Source organism: Diadema setosum, chromosome 14 (assembly GCF_964275005.1).
Source record: "Diadema setosum chromosome 14, eeDiaSeto1, whole genome shotgun sequence".
NCBI classification, from domain to species: domain Eukaryota; kingdom Metazoa; phylum Echinodermata; class Echinoidea; order Diadematoida; family Diadematidae; genus Diadema; species Diadema setosum.
This window is the reverse complement of record NC_092698.1, coordinates 10,765,465-10,784,465: the sequence shown is the minus strand read 5'-3', so window position 1 is coordinate 10,784,465 and position 19,001 is coordinate 10,765,465. Positions and strand designations below refer to the sequence as shown.

Here is a 19,001-nt window from a genome sequence, read left to right as displayed (position 1 = left end):
GACATTGTGTGGCAAACAAAAGTGGCAGTGAATGGTTGAGCAGACTGTTTGCCAAAGTGCTCAGTCTAGTCATAGGGCAGGGAAAACCTTCAACTGTAAACTTTCTACACTCTGCCCAGCCATAAGAATCAACTGACAAACACTCACCATCATCCATGTGAGCTGTAAAACACAAACAATTAACAAAACTGTGCTCTAACAATGACACAGATACTGCTTCTTTAATATAACACAATATTTTGAGAAAGCATTGATCACAGATCTCAGGTAGCAACATATCAACTGCCTGTACTGCATTCTATAGCTCAAGAATTTGGAGGTAAATAGCCCATGATTTCACAGGGTTGAACACGACATTCACTACATTATCAGATTTAATTGATATCTGTCTCAATATAAAGCACCAACAAGGGGCCTTAGCTTGTGTTTGGTATGTGGTAAACCATTTCCCTTTTTTCCAATCCTTACTCAAATTTAACATTTATGAAACATGAAAGACATTAGTGTCATCATCATAGCCTCCACTTATGATGTACTACACGTTGTATGGCATTGTGAATACTTTTAATTAATTTGCAAAGGCAAAACCCCATTCATTGCAGAAGCTTGTAGAGCTGATGGTGGTTAGGAAAGGGCTAAAATACCCGGTATGCTGGCATAACAAAAGCCATTCGGCAACATTCAGCCTCTGAAATACACAAGATTATGCCTTCCCATCTACCGATCTGACACCTAAATGTAAACACAAAGCAAACACTGTTTGCTATTACCACAGGACAGTATGGTCCCCCCCCCCCTTTTCTTTGTTTATGATATACACACTTGTAGCTAGGAAATTCCCAAATCCACATTCCACACATATGTATGGCTCTAAACCACTCACATAACTATCATGCCTTTGTTGTTCCTGGTGGTGGTCTTTTGATACAAACAAGAATGCTTAAACCATGCAATAATTGGTATTCTCTGAGGACAAATTCATTGCAGTCTGTCCTTGGACAAATATTACAAATTTTCCTGCTAATTTTCATATATCGTCACACACAAGTGTACTACGGAGGATTCATAAAGCTAACTGTATTCATTTTCCTTCAAAGCCACATTTCTGAATAAAAAGTCAAGTTAAAAGACCATACAGAAACTTGAGTACAAATATGCCATCAATTTTCATAAAAATCTTTAAACCAGTCTTAATGAAGGCTACAAAGAACTACAAACACTGTGACTGAGAAAGAAATAATCTATTTTGATACCAGTACAGAGATGAAGACTTAAAGGTCCTGTTTACCTTTGGGAGCAGTGATTTCAAAAATGTTCAAGATATCACATCTGATGCATATGTGTAGGTCTGTTGTGTCACAAAACATCCTACCATATAAAATTTTTGCAATAAAGCTTAAAATACAAGGAGATATTAGTGTTTTTCTCAATAAACCGTAACTGTATACGGTTTAGTCGGGAAACATTCTTATTATAACTATTGTTTACCTTTTGTGTATTTAACAACACTTAACATTGATTATACGGATCCAAATTTTTACAGTGGTTGTTTCTATCCCTTACTCGCATTTTAGGACTATTCTAAAGCATCGATGCTGAGTTTTTGTTTCATGTGCAAATGGTAAATTATGCCTTTAAACCTTTTGTCATTTTATGCGTCAACTACATGTAGGATACCGTACCTCCACTATCTCACTTGATCACAGAAAATACCATTATTTATTGGCAAAAACTATGGCCTAAAAACTGACATGTTTTGCCAGAGAACAGTGACTTTTGACCTTCAGGGAATTTGCCAAATTATTATATAATATTGGTACGTCTACATTTCATGTTGCATCCATAAGGACAGAATCAACAGAATACAACAAAGGGGCTTAGCAAGACTAAACAGCAAAAGTTAGTAGCTCTTTTTGGCAAGACTTTGCTCATTTGGTAAGCACACAACATTCGCATACTTATCAAGAGTTGACATGCAAACTGTAATGTGCATCCAGCATTAACATATTAGCCTGCAGTCTTATCTTTCTCTCTCTCTCTCTCTCTCTCTCTCTTTGAAATGCATTAACTGTGGATTTTATTTATTAATTGTCAATATTATTGAGTTTGCTCTAGCTGTCTATTGATATGCCAACACAACAAAATTATTGTCTTTCCTACTGGAAGAATCACCAGCCTCACCAACACACTTAATCATAATGTACAATTGTATGGGACATAGCAATGTGCCAATGAGCAATGCGATTTGCAAAGCCCCTAAATTAATCAATGTCACAGGCGATGATATGTTCGGCAATCAACTGATATGTTTATCTCTTATTTTAACCTACGTATTGCGTTGTTTCCACGCCAATTCTGAAGACATTTAGTCTCAAATAGAAAGCACAGTTAAGCATGATCTAGTTACTACCGTGGCGACACTTGCAATCCTACAATAACTCGGCCCTGCACACATCACACAATATTAGCATATAATTACATGTGCATGTAGCACCATCTCATGTAATACCCAGAATAGTGTGTGAAGGAAGACATAATAATACTCAGCGATTACAAAGGGTGCATGAACTTAATACACAAACATGCATGCTTCTTCTTACAAGAGGTTTACATGTATTTCACACACATGCTCAGTCATTCTTGACTTCTTCTTCATATTATGCACTACAATATCATTCCAATTCACCACAGCACTTTGCATCATTCTGAAAAAATTTAAGATAGAAAAAAATGTCGCTATGGTGACTGGTATGCCTCCACCATAATGCATGGTTTTCCTAATAGGTCTATACTACAATGTCTTGACAATGTGTGATGAGTATCACATAATTGGCAATGAAGAAAAAGTGTAATTTCAGTACTAAACAAAATGCATTCCAGCCTGGCTTTTGACCCTTGACCATTGATCCTATGAACCTAAAATTCCCAAGAGAATTGTTGTCAGGTAGAACATGCATAGATATGTACTAAGTTTCATAATACCTTGAGTCACTTTAAAGATATGAAGGAAAAAGTAAAATAGAGCACTTTCACTTGAGCTTTGAGCTTTGAGCTTTTGGTAGGAAATGTCCTAGAGAATCTCCATTAGGTAATAAACAAATTATATTTTTAGTTTCAAGAAAAATCTTGCAAGCATTGCATACCTGTAAATATGAGGGAAATAGTAAAATTCTGAGGAGTTGGCCTTGCCTTTGACCTCTGAGCTTTGACCCATGGCCACTTAGTTCCTGAGATAATCCCTGCCAGTCAGTACATGCATATGTACCAAGTTCCACGAAGATAACTTGAACCATTTGCGGGATATGGAAGAAAAAGTGAAAGTAAAATATTTTCACCTGACGTTTGATGTTTGACCTTTGACCTGAAACTCTCTTTGGAGAATCTTTATTTGGTAGTACATGAATACACTAAGTTTCAGGCATTGCATAGATATGGGGGAAATAGTAAAATTTTAAGCATTTGACCTCTGACTTCTCACCGAATTCACTAAAAAAACTACTTACTTAATTGCCCCATCACACTTCATCCTTGGACCAAGTTTGGTGAAATTTGCTTCATCCAGTCTTGAGTTATCACATGAATGGATAAATTTTAGGATTTAACCTTCACCTTTGACCTCTGGCCGATTTCACTCAAAAACTAATCAAGTTATTGCCACATAATATGTCACCCTTGGACAAAGTTTGGTGAAATTTGCTTAATCCAGTTTTAAGTTATTGCGTAAACATATTTTGACCTTAACCTTTGACCTTTGGCTGATTTCACCCAAAATCTAATCGAGTTATTGGCCCATCATATTTTACATTTGGAACAAGTTTGGTAAAATTCCACTCAGTATTACTCAAGTTATCGCATAAACAAATGGGGACAGACGTACGGACAGACAATCCAAAAAACATAATGCCTCTGGCACCCTTCGGGCGGAGGCATAAAAACACAAATAAATTGTTAGGTACAGTAACCCACAAAAACATGAAGAAATAACAAAGTTTCTTATCCAAAATAATGTAGAAAGTGATAAAATTTTGATCAGAACAAAATCCCTGTTTGTTTGTTTTTCGTCGTTGTGTGTGTGTGTGTGTGTGTTCGATCATTTGATCTGATTTATATAGTGATCACAGCAGCTTTTCTATTGTCTTTGGAAGGCTAAAATTAGTTTTTCCCTTTTCCTCAGTTAAGTCTTGTGGCAGTGATTGTTGCTTCTCTACAGAGCGGTTGGGCGTGCATGTGTGCAGCCCTTTATATCTTTCTCTTTATTTTCTATCTTTTCTTCTTTTATTTCAGTATATTCCTAAATTTCCCTTTCCTTCCTATTTAATTTCTTTGTGGGTTTCCTCTTGTCTTTCTCAATTTCCCATTCAATCATTCTTTCTGCCTAATTGTTCTTTGTTTCTTCAGAGTTATCTTTCCCTCTATCTACCTTTCCTTTCTTTCCCTTTCAATACCTTTTTCTTATGTTTCATTCCGATGTATCCATTTTCTTTATTTCCTTTTCAACCTGTATGATTCTTTCTTTCCTCCCTATTCACCTTTGCTTTCACCCAGTTTTGATTCATCTCTCATTCTATTAGTCTACCTAGTGCTTTGTTTTCAATCTATATTTCTTCTTTGCTTCTCACTCTTCTTTTTCAACATATCCATCTCTACCCTGTTTTCCTTTATAATGCAAGATATGTCTCTTCTTTCTTTCCTTCCATTATCATTTGTTTTCATTTAAGAGTACACGATGTGCCTTCATTCTATTTTGTAAACCTTTTGTTTCATTTTTCGAGGTTTACCTAGTAAGTTAATTTAACGTACTTAGTATGATTTCATTCATTTCCTGTTCCCCTTTCCCTATCCTTTCTCTTTATATTCTTTCACCCTTCTTATAACCACATTTTTCACAATCTTCTTCATTTGCACACACACCCTCACACACATCCACCCACACATACAAACACACATAACAAAAAACAAAAAAATCTTCAGCACAAAAACAAAGGCCTTTAAATACCGGTTCAGTTCTGCCGACCCTGCTATCGGCATTAATATATGACACTATCCCATAATCAGTGACAATGTGATGGGCTATGGTGTGACAGCATGAATCTATTTAGGACCCTATATTAGTCCGTCCCATGAAATTAGTCACCTTCTTAACTAATTTATACTAACACAACCCTGTTGCTGTTCCCAGTGTATGATACGCCGTCCAGTCGGGTTAGTCCTAATAGCAGTAGATAAAGCAAAATGCCAAGGTTCGACCTTCCTGTGCCAAAATTCAACCGCACACAAATGCATAATTAGGTTTCACTAACCCCGGCGCAGGGCGCTATAACTAGTAACACGGTATGTGCTGGGGTTGCAGGTGCGGTTAAGGTTTTTACATGTACCAGGGTGGTGTTTCATCAATTTAGTCAGCACTGACAAGTTGTGAGTCTCTGAAAATTTCAGCAAAATCTGTGGATTTGATTGGCTGAGAAGCTCTGGTCACTGACTGTTACCATGGTGATTGTCAGAGACTGACAACTTGTCTGGGCTGACAACTTTCATGAAATGGTCCCCAGGTGGGTGGTCGAATTTTGAACGCCGTCATGGTCGAATAATGGACAGCTTGCTCATAGTCACCTCCACCTCGCTCCTTGTGGAAGTTGTGGTCTGAGTCTACCCATCCAACAATGAAAGAGCAAGACTGGCCAGAACCGCAGAAGATATACTTTTAAGCAGGCAAATAAATTTAAACGTACTGACAGCTGACCAAGGACTCTCATTACAATATTTTACCTTTTTTGTGGAAAAAAAAGAAAAAAAAAACTCAGAAGAGGAAAGGAAATTATGGAAAGCAGTGTTTGGCATAATAATAATATGGAAAATGCTACTAAACACAAAACAACACAGCAAAGACACAGAACTATAAAGCAAATCAGACACTAGGTCCATAGGCGCATAGGCACAGAACATACAAATGTAGACTATGGCCTAGATCTAACAGTAACGGCATAGTCATTGTACCTGTAACGTGATATATAGCCTATACTCATAGGCCTGGTTAAGTTTCTATAATCAAACGACTCTGACAAAGTAGACTCAACTCATTAATTAAAACAGCCGTTTATCAATAAATACTCGGCCCGGCATTTGCACCGCCACTGGCAGATATTCATCCAGCTCGTGCTGCTGCTACAGCGCGAACAAGATACCATGCTCCCCGAGTCCGAGGACGAATGTTTTCCCTTTTTCTTTCTTACACACAGGCAGCGACCGACCCTTCATGTGAGTCTTCTATGCCAGTAGCTCTCCGTAGACAGAACACACTCAAACCGCTAATATACAACAGGTACAGCGGCATCTCACTATTCACGAAAGCGTAGAATTTACCGATGACTTACGGACCTGTACGCCTCCAAAATCCTCAGCCAAAGAAAGACACTTAATAAGTTGTCATCATACGCCGTTGATTTGATAGGTAATTTGTAAAATTCGATATCTGTGCAGCAGTGACACCAATTCCTCACGAGTTTCTGCAATACAGCACACGGGGTGATTCATTCCATAGCGCATTTACATACTGTAAGCCCGTCGTTGGATCGTACTCCGCAGTGGTAGCGCCGTGCTGAGGCAGTCAGTGTATGTACAACGTATGTGTGTAGTAAATACAATGTAAAGGGATGGCTGCTTACTAGTATTTACAATAACTCAACTCAAGCTGGCGCTATGTGCAGTCGTACCACCGAACTAAATGGTGAGTCGAACTCGGAGCCTTCTGCTGGTGGTGAACTTTATTGTATCCAAAGGTTTGCCACCGGAATGCAGTCATGAGCTAGTGTTCGTCTTTTATTGTCTTTTATGGAAGAGAAAAGACGAGAAGTAAGTAAATGACTAATATAATTATGAATTAGTCCTTTTATCGTCCTTAATGGCGTAAGAAAACGGCTATTTGTAGCACAATGTTCTCATCTTGCCCAACCCTCGGGTAGTGCGATGCCCATTGTGGCCCATCCAACACGTCCGTACCAGCGTTGCTAGGTCCCAAATACAGAACAAAATAACCTGGAGGCATGTGAAAAATCACCAAAAATCATTAAAAAAAAAGAAATTCTACATGTGGAAAAATGTAGTTCAGGCTTCATTTCCAGGACAAAACGATTTGATGATAGATATAGACGTCCATCGAACACTGTATAATTGCACTGCGCGAGGCCGGCTGAACCGGGGGGCACAGAACTCTACAGAACCCCAACCCCCCTCCCCCCCCCCCCCCCACACACACACACTTTTTTTTTTGCACCATACAAAGGAATACATAAGGTGTCACCACTTTGCCCCCCCCCCTTTTTTTTTTTTTTTTTTTTTAACCGCGGAAGTGCGGAAGTGGCACTAGACACTAGAAACCTTGCAGGCGGTGCCTAAAGTGCCCCCCAGCACATACACGCACACATACACTTTTGAAAACGTGGCGCCGGTGGTGCCCCTTCTCCCCCCCCCCCCCCCTCCCCTCATTCCCCCCCCCCCCCCCCCCCCCCCTCTATTCATGACTGCGTTCACGGCGATCTGTGAAAAATTCACGAATCTTGACAACCGCCCTCCATTATCTCCGTTTTTGGCCTGCAGAGCGAAAAGGCCGTGTCACACCTTTCCGGGCAAGCCTTGCGTGCGACTTGCAAGGAACAATTTTTACTACCCGGAGGTCCCCGTAGATGATCCGCACATGACAGTACCTAGCACGTATCTCATCCGTAGTCGCACGGAGGTGCGCACGCAAATATTTTTACCCGCAACCACGTTTAGGCCCTGTCACACCTTTTCGGACAAGCTACGCGGGCTTGTTGCGTGTAGGGATTTTCCAGCATACCGGACAATTTCTGAGGGCGGACAAGGATTTGGGCGAGTCAGTGCATGTGTCTTACTTGCTGGACGCGTTCTACTTAAATTCTACTTGTATAGCTTGCGGGTATACTGTGTGACCTCTGTACCAGTCGCGAGGGGGGTGACATCTCAGTGAAGGAATTCCTCTGAAGGAATGGCAAAAGTCCCACGGAATGTCATTATCTTGGCTGCATACGGGGACTGCGAAGTACCTGCGTGGCCGCGTGGGAGTTGCCTGCGAAGTGCTGCCGCTAAGGGCCTCCTACTGGCGTTCTGCGTGGACCTCTCCGGGCATCCCTGCGACTCACCCGGAAAAAAAAAAGTTTTGGTCATGCTCAAAACTTGGCTGCTGGCAAATCGGACTTGCGTGCGCACCTCCGGGCAACTACAGGCGAGATACGCGCTAGGTACATGTACTGTCAGGTGAGGAGCAACTGCGGAGAGCTCCGGATAGCAAATTTGTTTCCCCATAAGTCAAGCCGCAAAACTTCTCCAGATACGGTATGACAAGGCCTTGAGCATGCTCAAGACTTGTTCCGAGTGAGTCGTGGGGGTTCGATCGCAGTGGTATACACCCAGAACACCAGTAGGAGACCCTTACCGGCAGCATACCTCGCAGGCAAACGCAAGTACTTCTCAGTACCCATAAGTCGCTCGTAACAGAAAACGGATCGGTTTCAAAGCTCTCACGCAGGTCACAAGCTACGCAAGTAGAAGCTAAGTAGTATGCGTCTACTAGGTAAGAAACAAGTGCGAAACTTTACATTCTTGTTCGCCCGCGGAAAATCTCCTGCGTGCTGGAAAATACCTCCTCGCCACAAGCCCGCCTAGCTTGCCCGGAGAGGTGTGACACGGCCTTTACAATTCGATTTCTCCGCGTTCAAGACGCTAGCAATGACCCTAATCTTTGACGCAAGAAGGCTTACAACATCACAACCAGAGAGCGTACAACCCTTATCATAATTATTAAGAGGGTCTACTCTGTCGATTTTGCGTAGTACGCTGACGGGCAGGTGCGAGCGCCATTTTAGGAAGCAAAGCGATCGATAGCGGGAGATTTTTACGTGACCCTCAATGGAGAGGTATCTGCCTCCCTTTCATTTTCTCCCTTTTAGGGAGGCATACAGGGTAAAAGAAGAACTTCGGACCTCATTACGGCATTTATAAGTATCATTCCTGCCTGAGAACGAAATATAAATGAATCCCTCGTCCTAGTACCTCAAAATTTGAGCTAACTCCTAATGATATATAGGGAGTATACCTAAACCATCGTCGATGTATCATTGTGTGATATGCATGAGGGTGCTCACAACTTCAGAGCCCCCTCCCCCCCCCCCCCCCACACACTCCGCTCTCTCTCCCTCCCTCACAACTCTTCTCTTGGTCAACGATGTAGGCTAATATACCATGATTTTCCCTAGAACAACCAATAGAAATCATAGGCGGTCAATACAATTTTCCTTTCTGTACAGTCGTTTCCAGAAAAGCTGCAGAAAACTATTCTATTTCTTCTTTTTGGGGGTTATCTTCCTTTCTTTCTTTTTTGTTGATGTGGGGGGGGGGGGATACCGTGGATGGGCTAGTGTAGACATCTTGATCTTCTTCGCTGTGTTGCACTTTTTAAATTTGTGAATAAATATGTCTCTTTTTTTGTACTAATCATAATTATAGACATGAACATAAGGTATCTCTGCATAGACCGGGTCGCTGTGTTTTCAACGACACGCATGTCAAATTTCACATATTTCTTCTTACATTTTGTTGAAAAGTGAAAATAAAACCTGAATCTAAATTTGAATTGGAATTAGAATTAACATGGACCAAACGAATGTAGTGCATGGTATTATGATTTTTTTTTTTTTTTTAGTGTGATGATGCACGGACATCACCTTATACATTGTCACATTACTGATCCCTAAAAACAACGTGTCTTGTTATTGTAACAAAAATGTCGATTATTCTTGCCCTAATAGAAAAATATTCGTGGGTAAAGTGGTCATGTGTTTAAGTATAGTGATGTGTGTGTGTGTGTGTGGGGGGAGGGGGTTACAGTTCGTTATTCCGAAGGTTCTTTAGTCCGAAGGTTCGTTATTCCGAAGATTCGTTATTCCGAAGGTTCGTTAATCCGAAAATGTGATAAGGTTTGTTATTCCGAAGTTTCATTAATCCGATAATTAAATAAGGTTCGTTAATCCGAAAATGAAACAAAGCTCGCTATTCCAAAGGTTCGTTACGGACCCTATTTCATTTTCGGATCAACGAACCTTCGGAATAACGAACCCTATATTTCATTTTCGGATAAACGAGCCTTCGGAATAGCGAACCCTATTTCATTTTCGGATTAACGAACCTTTGGAATAACGCCACAAATCAATGTTTTGTGTGTTTCGGGTCAACGAACCTTCGGAATAACGAAGCTTCGGAATAACGAAGCTTCAGAATAACGAACAGCACCCGTGTTTGTGTGTGTGTGTGGGGGGGGAGGGGCGTTGAACGGACATTATCGCGCCTTTCTTGGCCGTAATACATTGAGATCGTCTCTCGGCCGCAAATCATAACAGGTCTAATCTGAGGACTTGTTTATACGCCACTGCCCCCTCTATGTACCGTCGGAGCTTTTGCATTTCTCAAGAAGAATGCAACAATCTTTGGGGTGCCCACTTTGGTGGAATGATATTGTTTTTACTCAAAGAGATTCTGGGACAGTGATTGACTGAATCATGGTATCTGTCACCTCTTGACGTTGTCGGTCTTCCCGGTGCACTCTGTTATGTGTGTTGGAAGTCGACAGTGGGGCCCGGGGGGGGGGGGGGGGCTTAGACGATGTCTCCCTCCCACATGAGGGAGCTTTTGTATTCTCAGAGTTTTAGTGCACATTTAGGGGGAATATTTGCAATTTTTGATTTTAAAAAAGAGAGGAAATGAGTAGGGAAAATGTGGCTAAATTCGTTATCATTCGCGACCTCTTCATCCAAGATCGACATGCGCGTCTTCATAGAGGTGGACCGAAGGGGCCGGGGAGGTAGCCTATGCATTTTCAAAATTAAAGGGTGTGTACAGTTCTGGTCGAGGTGAGGATTTAGCTTTTAACATTTTGCGAGATATTCAGAAACCACTCTATGAGACGTAAAAGAGCATGCAATTCTAAGGGGTAGCAAAAGTTTATTTGATTAAAATCGGTTTTGAAATGTCTGAGATATCCAAAAACAAGGTGAAACAAAGACATCCTAATAAAGTTGTGACCTGTCGCCTTTTATTATTATCACTTTTTTTGGATATCTCAGCCATTTGAAAACCAATTTTCATGAAATAAACGTTCAATCCTTCTTGAAATTACATGCTCTTTCATATTTCATAAGAGGTTTCTCATTATCTCACTTAAGAATGTTCAAAACATGAATCCTCACCTCAATCAGTACTGTACAGTCCCTTTAAAATTCAACCAGGGATGCACACTTTTGGTGGAATATTTGAGAATTTTCAACCAAATATTTGTAATCTTCAACGTGTTCGCATTGCATATCATCGTGACAAGGTCTATCAAGAGTGCTAAAAAAAGAAAAGAAAAATAAGAATACGAAGTTTGAAAATACAGGGGGGATGATCCTCAGAAAAAAAAATCCAAGGGACACGCCCCCCCCCCCCTCCCCAAAGATGTTTCATAAGGCCAAAAGGACATTGGCGAAAGAGAGGGAGAGAGAGAGGAAAAGATGGAGAGAAAGGCGTGGCAGTAGCTCGAACTTTGAGGGACTACAGATTCGAAAATAATGGACATTTCTTCATTTCTTTTTATCTTTAGGTATAAATGATGCTTCTAAATGGGAATTTGAGGTCTTAAACCGCTATTTGCCCCCTTTAAAGAGAGAAAATGAAGGGGAGGCAGAATTCACTCCTTGTAGGTCACGTATTTCGGCGCTCGCGATAATCCAGCGGTTTGCTTCCTAAAATGGCCGCCGTTGGGCTCCATCTGCATGGCGTACTTCCACCTGTTTACGTGTAGAGTCGCGCGAGTAGGTCCTCTTAGGGTTGTACGTTCTTTCATCACATTCTTTCCTTGCTTAATTTTGATGATAAGTATAGGGAAGACGTCAGACTGGACACTTCCCCTACAAAATTAAATCAGTACCAAACAGGATAATCACCCGAGTAATGTGGTTCACTTAATTAGTAACAACAACTCATTTATATTTATCAAAAAAAAAATTATATTATGGTTATTGAGATAACTTGCTAAATGTGTTGTAAATAATATATCATACTAATATTCTCAATGCATATGTTATGTATATCTATACATCTTATATAGGCATCTTGTATACATTTTTAAGCCGGAGGGAGAGGTTCATGACTTATTTGAAATCATTAATATTCGTATTTACAAGATATCCCAAAGTTGAAATAACAGAATATGAATCGATACCACTTAGTGGCGCTTTTGGGTCTGGATTCAAGACGAGAGGGCTCACTCCCTCATTTCTTTGTAGTGAACAGTAGCCCGACCAGACACCGTGCGAAATCCGTGCAGACATGGTCGTTAATAAATGATGTACTTGGACGTAAACAGAGTAATCAAATTTTATGTAATTCATTTAAGATAGATGATAATGACCCTGATATTATAGCAGATAATTTTAATGAATATTTTGTTGATATTGGTTTGAAAATGAATGAGAATTTTTCTGAAAATGAATACCAGTATGCTTTCTCTGAATATATGAATAGACCCACAAATGAAAGTTTGTTTTTGAAGCCTGTAACAGAAAAGGAAATCCTGGATATATGGGCAGAAATTAAATCCGGGAAAAGTTCAGGATTTGATGATGTTGATGGTGAAGTAGTTAAAAGGGTAATCAATGCAATAATTGAACCATTAATTTATATTTTTAATCAATCTTTTTCTAACGGTATTGTACCTGATAAGTTGAAAATAGCCATAGTGATTCCCGTTTTTAAAAAAGGTGATTCTCAAGTTTTTAGTAATTATCGACCCATTTCAATTTTACCCTGTTTTTTCTAAAATCCTTGAAAGAGTAATGTATAATAGATTTTATAAGTTTTTATTGTCCAGAAATGTTTTATATCCGAGTCAGTATGGTTTCCGAAAATGTTTTTCAACTGAAATGGCTATTACTGAAATACAAGACCGAATAAGAAATAAATGTTAATAAAAGTGTAATTGGAATATTTATGGACCTTTCAAAGGCTTTTGATTCTCTTTCTCATTTTATTTTATTAAAGAAATTAGAGTATTATGGTATTAGAGGTATTTGTTTGTTTTATCTCTCTGGTAGAATGCAATATACTGTTTTTTATTCTGTTTCTTCTGATTTTAAAACGATTTCCACCGGGATCCCACAGGGGTCGATTTTAGGTCCTTTGCTTTTTTTGCTTTATATCAATGATATTGTTAATTCTTGCCCTGATTTTGATTTCATTGTGTATACTGATGACACCATTATTCTTGCTTCACATAGTAATCTAGATACTTTATATGATATTGTAAATAAAAATGTGTTTAAAATTGTGAAATGGTTTCAGTGCAATAAACTTTCATTAAATGTAGATAAAACTAATTATGTGTTATTTCAAAAGGAGAAAGGCAATGTGCAATTCATAAATGACATGAAAATATATGGAAAGCCAATAACTCGATGTAAATCAGTTCAGTTTTTAGGTATTATTCTGGATGAAAATATTGACTGGCATGAACACATAGAAAATGTATGCAGAAAAGTTGCGCAGTTTGTAAAATATAGGTGTTTTAAATCGTTTGAAGTTTGAATTACCATCTTTTGTTTTATTTTCTCTTTACAATTCTTTTATATTACCCCATTTCTTGTATTGTAATGTCGTATGGGGAAACACTTTTAATTCCGGACTTGATAAGTTATTCAAATTACAAAAGAAAGCAATTCGTAATGTTACAAAATCTCCACATTTAGCTCACACCTCTCAGTTATTTAAACGATTGAATACACTTAAGCTGCATGATATAAATAAACTTAATAATTTCTTTGATGCAACGCTTCCACACAGATACACTCTCTCCTTACATCATGAATATGTTCACATTAAATTCAAAACACACTCATAACACACGGAGCTGCAATAAAGTTCATCAATGGAAATGTCCTAGTACGAAATTAAAACAAACTCTTCGTCATATAGGACCAGTTTTTTTGGAATGCAATTAACCCAGATAATTATAATAAGCAACATAATGATTTATTTAAGAAGCAGTATAAAAGACATCTTTTTCCTTTTTATTAAGATTACATTGATGTATTTAACAATTCTTTTTATGTTCATTTCGTTTTTGTTTTGTTTTTTGTCTGATGTTCTTTTGTGTATCTTCTGTATAAAACTGATTTATGATTTTTGAAAACAACTTAGATTCCAATTCTGCATGATTTGTAACAACGGTGTACGCGCCTCTACAGGCCTTATTGGCTTTTTATGTGTACACCATTTTCCATTTTACTTGTTGCCTGTTGTAATCTGGAACAATTAATGACTGTAATTATGATGTTGTTGTGGTTTCTTTTACATGTCATTGTTTTTTATGTTCATCTGTAACACCGAATGCTTCATGTTGTTTTTATTGTGATTGAAATGGAAATAAACAAATTGAATTGAATTGAAAAAATTCCATGAGAAAAGCTGTCATTTTTTTTTTAGATTTTTTTTTATTTTTTAGATCTTTAATTAATTTTTTTCTTCATTTATTTTGGTACCTTTGGTACGAATTTGTGAAGGGGTCTGGGACATTCCATTTTATTTATAGGTGTGAGCCCAGTAGCCCGACCAGACACCGTGCGACTTCCGTGCAGCGATATGGTTTACCGGTTATCGTTAAGCACAGTGGTGATTTTATCGTTCTCCAGTTTCCACAGTTTCTCAGTTTACAATCCCCTCACTTTCGACTCTGTGAGCACCCTGGATTTTAGGGCGTATGGATAATATTATATGCAAAAATATTAGCATTGATACGTTTTAGCAATAATCTAAATAAACCTGTGCATTCAGAGTCTTTTGCCACTTATTGCTATTCTTCGTCAGATTCCCATGTCATGCTCATATAACAAACAATGGGACAGAAGGATGAAATAACAAGGTGAGGAGTGTGTGGTTGCGGGATCAGTAGGCTACATTGTCAATGTATTCCGAGAATTCATATTCTCCATCCATTAATGAAAGTAATGCTTCAAAATATAATATGCTAAGACGGTATAGACACATAACAGACACGTACATTTATCCTGCCTGTAAAGCACCTTTCTTGTTTATATCATTGCGTTTATTCACTATATATAGTATGTGATAGGACAAGAAAAAAAAAATAACTCTGGTCAAAGAATCAAAAACAATTCACACCACAACGATATGAAATATATTTGATACATGGTGGATTTGAAAACACTAAAACACAGGCAACAAGCACAGGCATGACACACGACATAATTATAATCTTTATACCAACACTTTTTGTCATATGAGAATGTAGGCATCAACAGTTTATACAGGTATAGGCAAATATTTCGTTTACAAGAGGACAATAATGTTTTCTTTCTAATAATATCAGTTTTCAAACCTCTTTGAAAGACTGGTCTTATATATGTTTGTAGAAAACAATTCACAACACAAAAACATAGAGGCCTAGCAAAACCCGTTGTTTTGATTTTGTAAAAACCATTAAAATTTTGAACATTGTTGATACAAAATGTTAAATCACAATATAAATGTGACATAATAAATGAATAAGAACCAAATATATTCCAGATATTTGATTTTCCATACTAAAATCAAAACTATCGATTCGAGTTAACGGGTCACCTGCGGATGTTCTAAACCTATATGTAGTGTGTGTGTGTGTGTGTGTGTGTGGGGGGGGGGTCATATCAGAAACTTATTCAACAAGGTAATATATTGATATCCAATTACAATGGGACATTATACCAATGTGAAAATATCCTTCCATTCCCTTTTTACACTACACTGTATAAAGAAATTAAACAAATATACAAACCATCTTTTAATTTCATTTCCAACATTAAAAGATCCGATTCACATATTTACTGTATGACAAATTATTAAACCTCCTGCTTGCCATAGATTCTTACGCTCTGCACAAATCGTTTGAGATGCTTTCGTTTTGACAAAGAAAAAAAAAATGAATGATTACAGTTGGAAAACAATTCAAGGCGTGATAAGTGACAGGTATTCAAAGTTTCGATCATACTTACACCTTTCTTGCTAGGCTTGTTCGTTTGATTTTACTTCATTCGAGAATCATAGTCCGGTGCAAGGCTTTTTCTGCTAGATGGATACGCTCTCTCGTTCGTGTTCTATGTGTCTTCCTTTTAAAACTTATTATTCCGGTGAGATACTATTTTCAACATGGCGCGAAAAGACAAGTTAATAACTAGTAAAGATTTTCTATTCAATATTTCGGATTACCGTATTCGTCTTTTTTCTTCTGACGTCATGATTACGATGTGTACAATTAGAGGAGAGCTTATAGCTTCTCATTGTCAGCAAACCGAAATAATTAGTTGATGTTTACCCAGCAAAGTATTTTGAAATTATTGGCTCAAAACGTCATTCGATGGTACGAAATAACAGCGTATTCGAAAGAGCTTGAAGAATGATCGTTTTGTATCTGATGATCCTATTCCTCGTAACAGTACAGATTATTATACAAAAAGTTTGTAACACCATTTTCCTCGCATATTTTCTCCATTATAAAGTGGTTCACCACTGGTCGCGCGTTTTATGCAAGTGTTCTTTCTCTCGTTATTTACACAGATTTAAAGGTATACAAACTATTATTTACAACTGCATTCTTAAATCTGCCCTCCCCAACCAGCGAAAATTGGTCAGGGCCCAGAAATGCCAATGACAATTACACATTTATCAATAAAAAGTAATGGAGCAACAACAATGACAAACGCTCTCCACATTTTTGGCAGACTGTATTACGTAATCTAGGAGATTGCTATCGAATGCTATACTGTTTAGTATAATACAAATTGGAAATCTGTTTTTTTATTCCTCTATGATGTTTCCTGGCCTTGATCTATGAATGCTTGACGTTCCTCCTGATAATTCAATCATTATAATTATTTCTGTCTTTGCCTGCGTGTCTTGCCTGTCTGACAGGCCCTCACTCTCGATCCTGCATCGTTCTTTTGACTCTCTCTCTCCCTGTATACTCTTTCTATATCTTTTATCAGCAGCAGCAGCAGCAGCTGTTGCAGCAGGGGATTTTCTGGCAGTCGTCGGCGAGACCGTCGCAGAGGCAGTTCTTGACGAGGCAGAAGGTGATGAGGGAAGAGGAGGCGATGATGATGGAGCAGTAGAAGATGGTCCAGTCCCAGAAGAAACTGTTTCCATCTCCTTTGTTACCCTCATTCGCTGGAGGTTCGGGAATGCTCTGACATGAGCAGACGTGTGAACATGCATGGTGCAATTAATGACGTCATGATAACTATAATGCTAATTATTTCTACACTGTATTTCTGTGTAGCCTACAATTCGGAAGCCTCGTTTCAAAGCTTGTCTTATAGTGGTACTGTCCCCGAAACATGACTTTTGAGTACCTAATAATAAACTTTCTAAGAAGAAACGAATACAATTTCAAAGAAAATAACCAAAAAAGAAAAAAGAAAAAGAAAAGACACTGTGAAAGCTTTAGTTAAACATTTCTCATTTATATGCAGTTTAGGCAATATACCTAATTTTTAGTCTTATTACTATGCTTGCATGCTTATGAAGTAATCGTCCACGGGATTCCTCATAGAATTTTCGACGATAGAATTAACTCACATAGATTCCGGGGGCTGCGACTTGATGAGGATCCAATCCGGCTACGACCTCATCACTGTTGCCACGTCTCGATCTCTTTACCACCACCCGTTTAGCGTGCTCTGCCACCAAGCCGTGGTCGATAACCAAGCTGGTATTAGAGGGGCTTGGAGTGGTGCGCAGAATCAATTTTCTCCCCGACGCGCCGAAAGTAACACTGACTATTTCGACACAAAATGAAACCATATAAAGATTGGACGATTTTAGACAATTTCTGAATAACTAGAAAGAAATCCGCGATGGGCAGCTGCAGTGGAATGCTATACGGATAATACGTTCGCGTTTAGGTAAACCATGGGTAAACACTGGAAAACACACCATTAAAGATCAAATTAAAACGACGCTTCCATCAACACGGGAAAATGGAAAAAAGGTTCATTCACAAAGCTAACCCTCCCCAACATGATCATTAGAAGATTAAAGATCGAGGCCGGATCACAGGTGAAGAACCTACTTACTTTCGAAGAGCAACGCTAGATGCGAAAACGTAATGTAGAGTAACATGTTCAGTCCAAGTTCATATCAAGGAAGCTGGTCAAAAAGAGCAAGTTGTCAGTGAAGTAAAACGTGCACATGCCAACACAAGTGCCAGTGAGTTTGAAAATAATTCTGCTTCAGTGAATACTAATATAGTAGCGCTCGAAAACTTGAGCGCAGTGTGCGTAAACTGGCGCGTGAACAGCTACGCAAAGCGCGCACATGGACAAGGGAATTTCCCTGTGTCCCCAAAGTAAAAATAACGCCAAAATGTAGTAAATTAGTTTTCGAATGTGCTCATATCTCACTGAGGAAGCGCCTACTGAAAATATTACGGGAAAACGCTAATCTCAGCAATTTATTATGGTTATCCAGTTGCTGAACAGGCTTCCAGTTGCTGAACAGGCTTTGATGAGAAGCACCATAGAAGTAGAAGTTATTTCATTTTCAACGCATACAAGTATGTGTGTGTGTGTGTGACGATAATGCCGAAAAACGTTGTATTGAAAGAATTATGTTGAATAGAGCGTCTTTAGTATATCAAAATTCTCATGTGGATTCATTTAGCTTCGCCTCTCTGTGTTTGTTTCGTTGTTGAATTTTAAGAACATTTACGATTTGCTACAATAGTACAATGTATTCCTACTAACCGTGATCAGAGTGTGGGTTGAAGTTGTGTTGTCCCTTTGGAGTCGAGAGGAGTGCTGCAGATTTGTTTCGTTATTCATAATTATGTTTTACATCACGATCAGTTTATCTTGGCTGGGAAGGCCAAAGGGCAGGGGCGAATCATTAATCTACTAAAATAATCT

The 19,001-nt window shown here is 38.7% G+C and overlaps 1 protein-coding gene across 1 annotated transcript in view; it reads right to left on the bottom strand.

Annotated features, from left to right (window-relative positions):
* Window positions 1-6,482, bottom strand: part of LOC140237538 (adenomatous polyposis coli protein-like) — a 127,860-nt gene extending 121,378 nt beyond the window's left edge. Inside the window, exon 1 of the mRNA XM_072317474.1 lies at window positions 6,376-6,482. The gene's annotated coding sequence lies outside the window, so the exon portion shown is untranslated. The remainder of the gene's footprint in view (window positions 1-6,375) is intronic.
* Window positions 6,483-19,001: the final 12,519 nt, after the last annotated feature.